Raw genomic sequence first — 8,403 nt, forward strand, 5'->3', positions numbered from 1 at the left:
CATTTTAAAACTATTTTCAGTTTGCCCCATTTCCACATCGATGGCATCAACTCGCAGGTGGATCCTCTTCCACACAAGGGAAAGGGAAAACCAAATGGATACTGAGATACTTTTCTTAAAAAAAAAAAATCAGCTCTCTCCATCTTTTCTTTTTCTTTAGTAGATGGGGGGGATTTTCCATTTAAGCATGGCATAACATCTAAAAAAAATTATTATGGCACAATGAGTCACTCTGAGGTCCAAGTTATTTTCTATCATGGTAGACACTACTTGGGCAAGCTGTAGCAGAAGTACCAAAACAAACAGTGCCCATTTGCTTGAAATAAGGTGGCTGATCAGCTGTCCAGTTTCACAGCCTAGACACCACAGAGCCAAGCTTATTTATATGCAGCTGAGTATAGATAGAACACCTAAAGGAATGTTCCTCTTTTAGGTCTTTGAACAGGTAATGTATTATCAAATTGACTAAAAAGCCATATATCTATCCCGTCATTCACAATATGAACTGCACATCTGGGTACAACAAAAAGCCAAGGGTGGAGTGCGGAGAAATAATCAAAGGACAGATTTAAATGGTTGGAAGCAAGGTCACATTTGTTGGTTAACAATAGCCCAGGAGGGTTTGGCTTGGCATTGGGGAAGGATCAGCTTGTATACCCCAGTTGCTGTGTGATGAGTAAGTCATCTGCCTCCAAGTCTGTGCATCTGTACTTTGGGCGGCATTCCACATCCCTTAAGGGGATCCCCAATAATGGGAAGCTGGGAGCTGACCTCCACTATCCCACCAGGAGATCCTGCCCAATGTCAATTCCCACCGAAAAGCTGTATCTAATATAAAAACAACCTCCTGAATGGAAAAGCTATCTGTATTGTCTTATCATTACAGGGTTTCAGGTACAATTATTATCTGTCACCACAGAATACAATAACATATTTCCCAAGCTAACTTCCACAGTTTCAGAAAGGTCTTAGCAAAGCCATTGCCATGCCTTCGGTTGGTGTAGATGAGGCTGGGCCAGGATCAGTCTGCCCTGTCGAAAGAAAGAAAGATCAGAACCAAATGATTCAGCTTAAAGAAAAGTGGTAGACTTTAGATGAAAGGTCTTTTATTTCCCTTTTTACAGCATTGAGGATCAAGGTCACAAATGGTTTGCATGAGAATTTTCTCCTTCAGATAATTTTACGAAAAACAGCAAAGCCACAATTTGTATATTTGGGGAGAATAAAACATGGCAATAAGGATGTTGTGTCGGGAGATTGTAAATCAGGCATGGGGACTCTTTGGCCCACCAAATGTTGCTGAACCACAATTCTCATCATTGGTCAGGCTTGCTGAGGATGGTGGGAGTTGTAATTCAGCAACATCTAGAGGACTGAAGATTCCCCACACCTGTTGTAACTTAAGATGCTGGACTAATTCAAATTAAAGTATTGAAACCATCCTGTAGACTTTTTTTTAAAAAAAAGCAGGTAAAATAATCACCCCCAAATTACCCTAAGATGATGGGTTACTCTGGTGCATGATTCCTACTATAATACAGAAAAGAGCCCCATTAGGACTGGCCTTCATTGCCTTTCATTATCTATCGTGCTACCCCTAGCAAGAGAATTGCATGAGTTCATATGAATGAGAGCACAGTTATTCTGCAGCAACTCCAACCCCATTAAAACTACTGAAGCTGCACCAGGTTTTAACAGAGGTCAGTGGAAAAGCTCTCAGTAACTCCAAAGTGCTTTGGATCCAACCTAGGTCTGCATCTAATTTGGCTCAGTTCATTTCAGGTCCAGGCATTTGTTAACACTGCAATTTATAATGTTTGCAGCTCCTGAAAATTCAGACCTTAATCAGTGGCTTTAGCGTCAAATCAAGTCAGAAAATGCAGGAGGGGGCTTGGGAGAATGAATGCTGATAAATATATATATATATTTCTGATAGCTTGCAGGAAAACAATGTTATAGATTCCTCCATACAGTTTTTTTCCTTCTTTCATTTCATACACATAAGAAAACCTTAATTCTGCATTGACACTGAATATATTTAATTTGTAGGAAATGAAGATACCGGGACTGAAAACAGATTAGTATAAGCTTTGTAGGCTGCTTCAGTGCTTCTGCAAATGAGCTACAAGGGTGGTGATTAATCTGGTGCACTTTAACTTTTAAATTTATTCTTAAAATTCAGCTCCTCTTACAAAAAAAAGTTTCTTTCCTGTCACTTAAGGCCCTTGAGAAAAGTTTTTCTTTTTTGAAAAACAAATTAACAGAGATTAGCGTTTCCTTACCATTGTTAAGATAGGAGCCTATCTGCTTCTTTGTTTGCGGTTTTTATGCCTTTGCACTGCAAGACAGATTCATTAGGAATAGCCTACAAAAAAGGAAGTATCTCAGTAATATCAGTCAAATTCTAGGCTTATTTCAGACGCTCCCATGCCCTAGCCCAAGGTTCAGAACCTGTGGCCCACTGTAAGATATGATGTCAGGAACAGGTAAAGGTGTGGCTGGGTCAAAGAGGGCTTACAGGCGCTACTGATCAGCTGGTCAGAGGGTCCGACACAATGGTTGGGTTCTCTTTGAATTGGAAGCTGCAGCAATGGAAGGAATGTGAAAGTTCTGCATTCTCTCCATCTAAGTGCAGGTTGCATATATATGTAAACAAACCATATATCATAAAGGCACCACAGTCCCCTCTGTCCCTCATGTTTTCCAAAAGGATACACAAACCCTGGTAAGTGCACCTGGAACCCCTGGAATCTTGCACCGCTCAGAGATTGGGATGGCTTGTAACAGTATATACACCCAGGGGCGGCCCTACCATTAGGCAAAGTGAGGCCTAAAGTGTCAGAGTCGGGGGGTCAGAAGCAGCCTCTTAGCTGTTCCTCCTAAGACCTCCAGTCATCCCCTCTGTTGGAAGACAGATCTATGCAGCCCATCCTGGGCTACCTAAACCTGCATGCTATCCCATCACCAGAGTTGAAATAGGATTCAGCTGCCACTCTGTGCCTGGAATAGGAAGGGGACACAATCTTGTCCTTTGCTTCAGGCAGCAAGATGTGTTAAGCCAACCCCGTGTATACACGCCACCTAATGTAATTCACAAATAAGGATTCCAAATAAGGACTACATTCAGATCAGCAAATCACTCCAGAATATATTGACCATGTGAGTCTGCAATATGGACCCAGCAAATGCCTCCTCTATTCCCAATATAGTACAGTGCTATCTTGGGTTAAGTACTTAATTCGTTCCAGAGGTCCGTACTTAACCTGAAACTGTTCTTAACCTGAAGCACCACTTTAGCTAATGTGGCCACCTGCTGCTGCCGCGCCACCAGAGCACAATTTCTGTTCTCATTCTGAAGCAAAGTTCTTAACCCGAGGTAATATTTCTGGCTTAGCGGAGTCTGTAACCTGAAGCGTATTTAACCTGAAGCATATGTAACCCGAGGTACCAATGTATTGCAACAATATTTCCTCAGTATATCCGCTATCTCAGACAAAACAAAAGGAAATCACATGCACCCTAGAATCTGTGTTCTTGTATGGATCATGCTTATTAGGCGTTCACAACAATTAGAGCCATTGCTCTGGCTTTCCTCCCCTTCTTTTCTTAATTGATGAGTCAAAGTGAAAGTTTCTGTAGAGAGCTTGATTTATTTTAGAGGGAGAATTCAAACCTGAGCATGTGTTGGGAAAATAAATCAAGTAAAGATTTCTTTGTGCTCATTATAAAGCAAGAATAAACCTACAGAGGAGCAAAGTATTTTCCTTTCCTTTTTTTTAAAAAAAGAGGGAATTACACTGTCAGAAATGGATTTTGCATTAAACTGTGCCTACATACACTATGCAACGTCTCAGTTGTGATCACAGCAAAACCTATTATACTGGCCATTATACTGCACCACTTTATTTTGCAGGATCTATTTCTGAATATAAGAGGGGGTTTTCCCCCCTTGCTAACAAAGAGCAAAACTAACAGGGAGAACAATGTCCTAGTAAATATCTCTCTCACAAAGTGCCGTTCTCGGCTTCGTTTCTGTGAGCCTCTGTGGCACACAATGAATTATGGTAATCCTCAATGTTCATTTAATTCTTTCAACAGAAAAAAAACCTTCTGAGGCCAACATCGATATTACCGCCTACACTTGCCACTCAGAAGTGTTTCCCATTGAGTTGATAGAACGGTAATTCCCAGACTAGTGTGCCATGTCATGTGCCAAGGAAATGTGAGACCAGAACATGCATCCACAGAGGAAGCCTTCTGCTGCAGCCTTTTTCAGACACCACCTACTACCACCAATGAACATGCCCCCAATGCTGGCTATGCTCCAGATTGTAATGTGAAAGTAGGCAAAGGATAAGATAATGCTCCCTCCCATTTTGTTTAAAGAATCTGATTTGTTTACATCTGTTCTTAAATTTATTACCTAAGTTTTATTGTGTTTTGTTGCTTGGGGTACTTTAAATAACTTAATGTTTTAATTACAGATAGGTAGCCATGTTGGTCTGCCATAGTCAAAACAAAAAAAAAATCCTTCCAGTAGCACCTTAAAGACCAACTAAGTTAGTTCTTGGTATGAGCTTTCGTGTGCATGTGTGCATGCACACGAACGCTCATACCAAGAACTAACTTAGTTGGTCTTTAAGGTGCTACTGGAAGGAATTTTTTTTGTTTTAATGTTTTAACTTAGTTTTTATTTTATTTTCAATGGTATTTTTTATCACAACAGAGTTTGCCAGGCATAGACAAACTCGCCCTCCAGATGTTTTGAGACTACAACTCCCATCATCCCTAGTGATCAGGGATGATGGGAATTGTAGTCTCAAAACATCTGGAGGGCCAAGTTTGCCAATGCCTGGTGTTTGCCATCCTGAGCTCCTTTGGAAGGACTTTAATAAATCAATAAAATCAATGAAGATCCAGAGTCACTTCTGTCAGTGACTTGTCAGTTCAAGAGATCAGGTTATGGAAGGAGTGGATCTTACATTCAGGGGCAAAAAGGTTATCTTTATCTAAGCCTTTGGAAAATCAAGCATATGGACCGGACTTCAATGTTCAGGCAACTGCTTCAGAACTTCTTCAGTATCTCATTCTGTAGTAGGTGAACTGCTGCAGAACCCCTGGAGATCTCTTGAAGTGAAGCTATAACGAAATCATTAGTTTCCTTAACAGTATTTCTCTTTCCTTCATCTCATTTGAAATACATGAAATCTATTCTTCTTTAGTCTTTCTACAATTTTATTTTTTTGCTAAAGGATTTAAAGAATTATGCTCTCAAATCAATACTCTCTTTTTGAGCATCCTGCCAATAAGGCATTCTTTTTTTATGAAGGAAGCGATCAAATCTGAACTCACAATGGAAAGACTCACCCAACCATCTTTGGGATTTCTTTCAGGTGGTTAGAGCAGTCTTAAAATGCTCATTATTACCATTATAGGTGGTAGATTTTTAAATCAAAGACTCCTAACAGGTCACCATGAGACCATTACAAATACTTGATCTCTATTCTCTTTGAAGTGTTGCTAGTATAAGGGATAATGATAATAAAAAATGATGGAAAACTAAGGTAGCTTGAGGATGTGCTTTTAAAAATACTAAATCTAGCCATTTTCTGGGCAGTAGAGATATACAAGTTTTTCTCCATCATTAAAGGGTCACTTTATCAATAGTCCTAACCTGAGTAGGCTGGTTATTTCTTTTAGGACAGCAGATAATGATCTTCCATCAATGGAAGAATTCCTTCCATCAGGGGAACATCCCTTCCTTCAGAAAAAGTGAATCTTTGATCAAACCATTATCTTCTGTAGCTGCAGATACGGAAGGGATCAACCATGTGACCAGGTTTAAATGTGAGCCTAATAAATCAGGAGTTGCATGCCCAGATGCTGTGTGCCCAATACCCCTTTGATGCTGTATATGTAGAAACTGAAAGGACCACAGTACAATGTCACTTTGGTTCTAATTAGGCCGCAACTTTTTTGATGACAGATGTAAGTTTTGGCTTAGGCATTGAGGGTCTCCTGTATTAACCAGCCCACCTGCTGGAAGATTTTCTGGGGGATCAATCCTGATATAGGGTTGACCTATGACAGGCATCAAACCATGACAGGATCACCACCTTGGGGAGTGCTATGGCCCTTAGCCTTCTCCTGGGCATATGGACAGAAGCGCCTCCCCCTAGGATTCCTTTAACTAGATACCCCATTTCCTTGGAGGATAAGACTTTAACTGCCCCCTTCTGTCCTTGACTAAAGATGATGAAGAAGAGTTTGGATTTGATATCCCACTTTATCACTACCCGAAAGAGTCTCAAAGCAGCTAACAATCTCCTTTCCCTTCTTCCCCCACAACAAACACTCTGTGAGGTGAGTGAGGCTGAGAGACTTCAAAGAAGTGTGACTGGCCCAAGGTTCACCCAGCAGCTGCATGTGGAACAGTGAGGAAGGGAACCCGGTTCATCAGATTACGAGTCTACCACTCTTAACCACTACACCACACTGGCTCTCTTACTCAGTGCCTTATTTACCAAAGTTGTGATGATTGCTATGAGGTGGGGGGTGGGATCCAGACAAGCCCAATTAGTCTGAATGAGAAATTCCTCCCTGGCCTTGAATACAGCAACTGATAGTTCCATAGAAAGGCCATACTAAGGACACTACCCCCTCCGTTGGGTGGGTGCTAACCATGCAACAAGGGAGGGTGGGTGGAAAATCCAAAGGTCACCGCAATGCTGGGTGAGGAGGCAGGCCTAATTGAAGCCTGGGGAGCAGACCTGAGTGAAGACTCCAGCCTGAGTTGCAGTTAGCTCTGCCCTGCCTCCAGGCCCGCCTGTGATTGGCCAATTTTCAGGTGAGCCAAATTCAAAACCCCTTGACCAGCAAAAGAGAACATGACATCTCCCACTGGCCATTGAGACTCCACCTGAGGAGTCTGACAATGGCAGCAGGGCAGCACCATGGCACAACTGTCACCTCACAAAGGATGGAGACAGGGCATGCAACCAATCATCATGATTATCAAAGTTGATGTCATTGGCTCTGATAATTCTAGGCCAGGGGTTAGCAAACTTTTTCAGCAGGAGGCCGGTCCACTGTCCCTCAGACCTTGTGGGGGCCTGGACTAATTTTTTTTGGGGGGTGAACGAATTCCTATGCCCCACAAATAACCCAGAGATGCATTTTAAATAAAAGCAAACATTCTACTCATGTAAAAAAAAAAACAAAAAAACAGGCAGGTCCCACAAATAACAAAGAGATGCATTTTATATAAAAGGACACATTCTACTCATGTAAAAACACGCTGATTCCCAGACCGTCCGTGGGCTGGATTTAGAAGGCAGTTGGGCCTGATCCAGCCCCCGGGCCTTAGTTTGCCTACCCATGTTCTAGGCTGTCTGCAAAGTGTCCCCCAAATTAACTTTAGCAAATAAGCTAATTCAAATACACTTTATTGAAATGCATGCTCCCAGGCACTATGTTGTTGCACCCTTCCTGACTTGAAGCACTCAGGTCAGACATTCTTTGCTAAATTATTGCAGCTACAAACACCATGGGAACTGTATGCAAAAGCTCTCTGTAACCTCCAGAGTCCACCTGCAAAATGGGTCAGATCCCCTGGAACAGAACTAAACGTATCTAATCCTTAGGTTCAGTCTAATCCATTAAGATAAACCTCATTAGTACTAATCCCTTTTACTAATTACAAAAGTTCCTTAAAGCTTTAAGATTGCATTACAGATAGGAGGACATATTAATTATACCCATGTGACTCCATTTACCCACATGAAATCCACCAAATTGCTACTTTGGTCTAAAGCAAAAGATGATGAACCAAAATTAATAAGAAGTCAACTAAACTAAATAATCTTAAATTAACACTGCAGTTATACTGACCATTGCTTTCAAAATTAATAAAAAGCAGCAGTGTTCTTGAATTCTGATGGCCATCGAGATTTAGATTACCTATAATTCTTGGGTGAGTGAGAGTTTGTTTGGACTGTGGGTGAAAACCTGGAGGCTGAGAAGGAGAGTGTGTCAGAAGGAAAAGGAATTGGTATGAGTTTATATCTATTAGTAAATTTGTATTAATGTAGCATTTTTATATGTGACTATTTTTGTAATATTTTGTTTAAGTTATCTGATGTTGCTACCATTTTTTGTACATCACTTAGAGAATATATATTTTTGTAAGCTGCTTTTTAATATATTAAGTGGTATAGAAATCAAATAATCAATCGCAGGCATTGAATTCTAGACCTTCTGGTACATCAAGCACTTTACCAATGAATGGGTTGCATGGCAGATCAGCACTGAATGCCTTGCACTTCATTCTAGCCTTGCTGAAAAAACACATCATATACTTCTAATTTATGTTGCATTTATCATCCAGTCATTACAACTCTCTCA

The 8,403-nt window shown here is 40.9% G+C and overlaps 1 long non-coding RNA gene across 2 annotated transcripts; it reads right to left on the reverse strand.

Annotated features, from left to right (window-relative positions):
• Nucleotides 1–848: 848 nt before the first annotated feature.
• LOC309378496 lies at nt 849–6,957 on the reverse strand. Of its 2 annotated transcripts, XR_014172110.1 has the most exons (4): nt 6,771–6,957; nt 4,983–5,139; nt 2,283–2,365; nt 849–1,031 (listed from the first exon to the last, which is right to left on the reverse strand). It is a non-coding gene; the product is annotated as an uncharacterized lncRNA (long non-coding RNA). The 2 variants fall into 2 exon arrangements; XR_014172109.1 differs by lacking the exon at nt 4,983–5,139.
• Nucleotides 6,958–8,403: the final 1,446 nt, after the last annotated feature.

This window comes from Podarcis melisellensis, assembly GCF_964234715.1.
Source record: "Podarcis melisellensis genome assembly, chromosome: 10".
NCBI classification, from domain to species: domain Eukaryota; kingdom Metazoa; phylum Chordata; class Lepidosauria; order Squamata; family Lacertidae; genus Podarcis; species Podarcis melisellensis.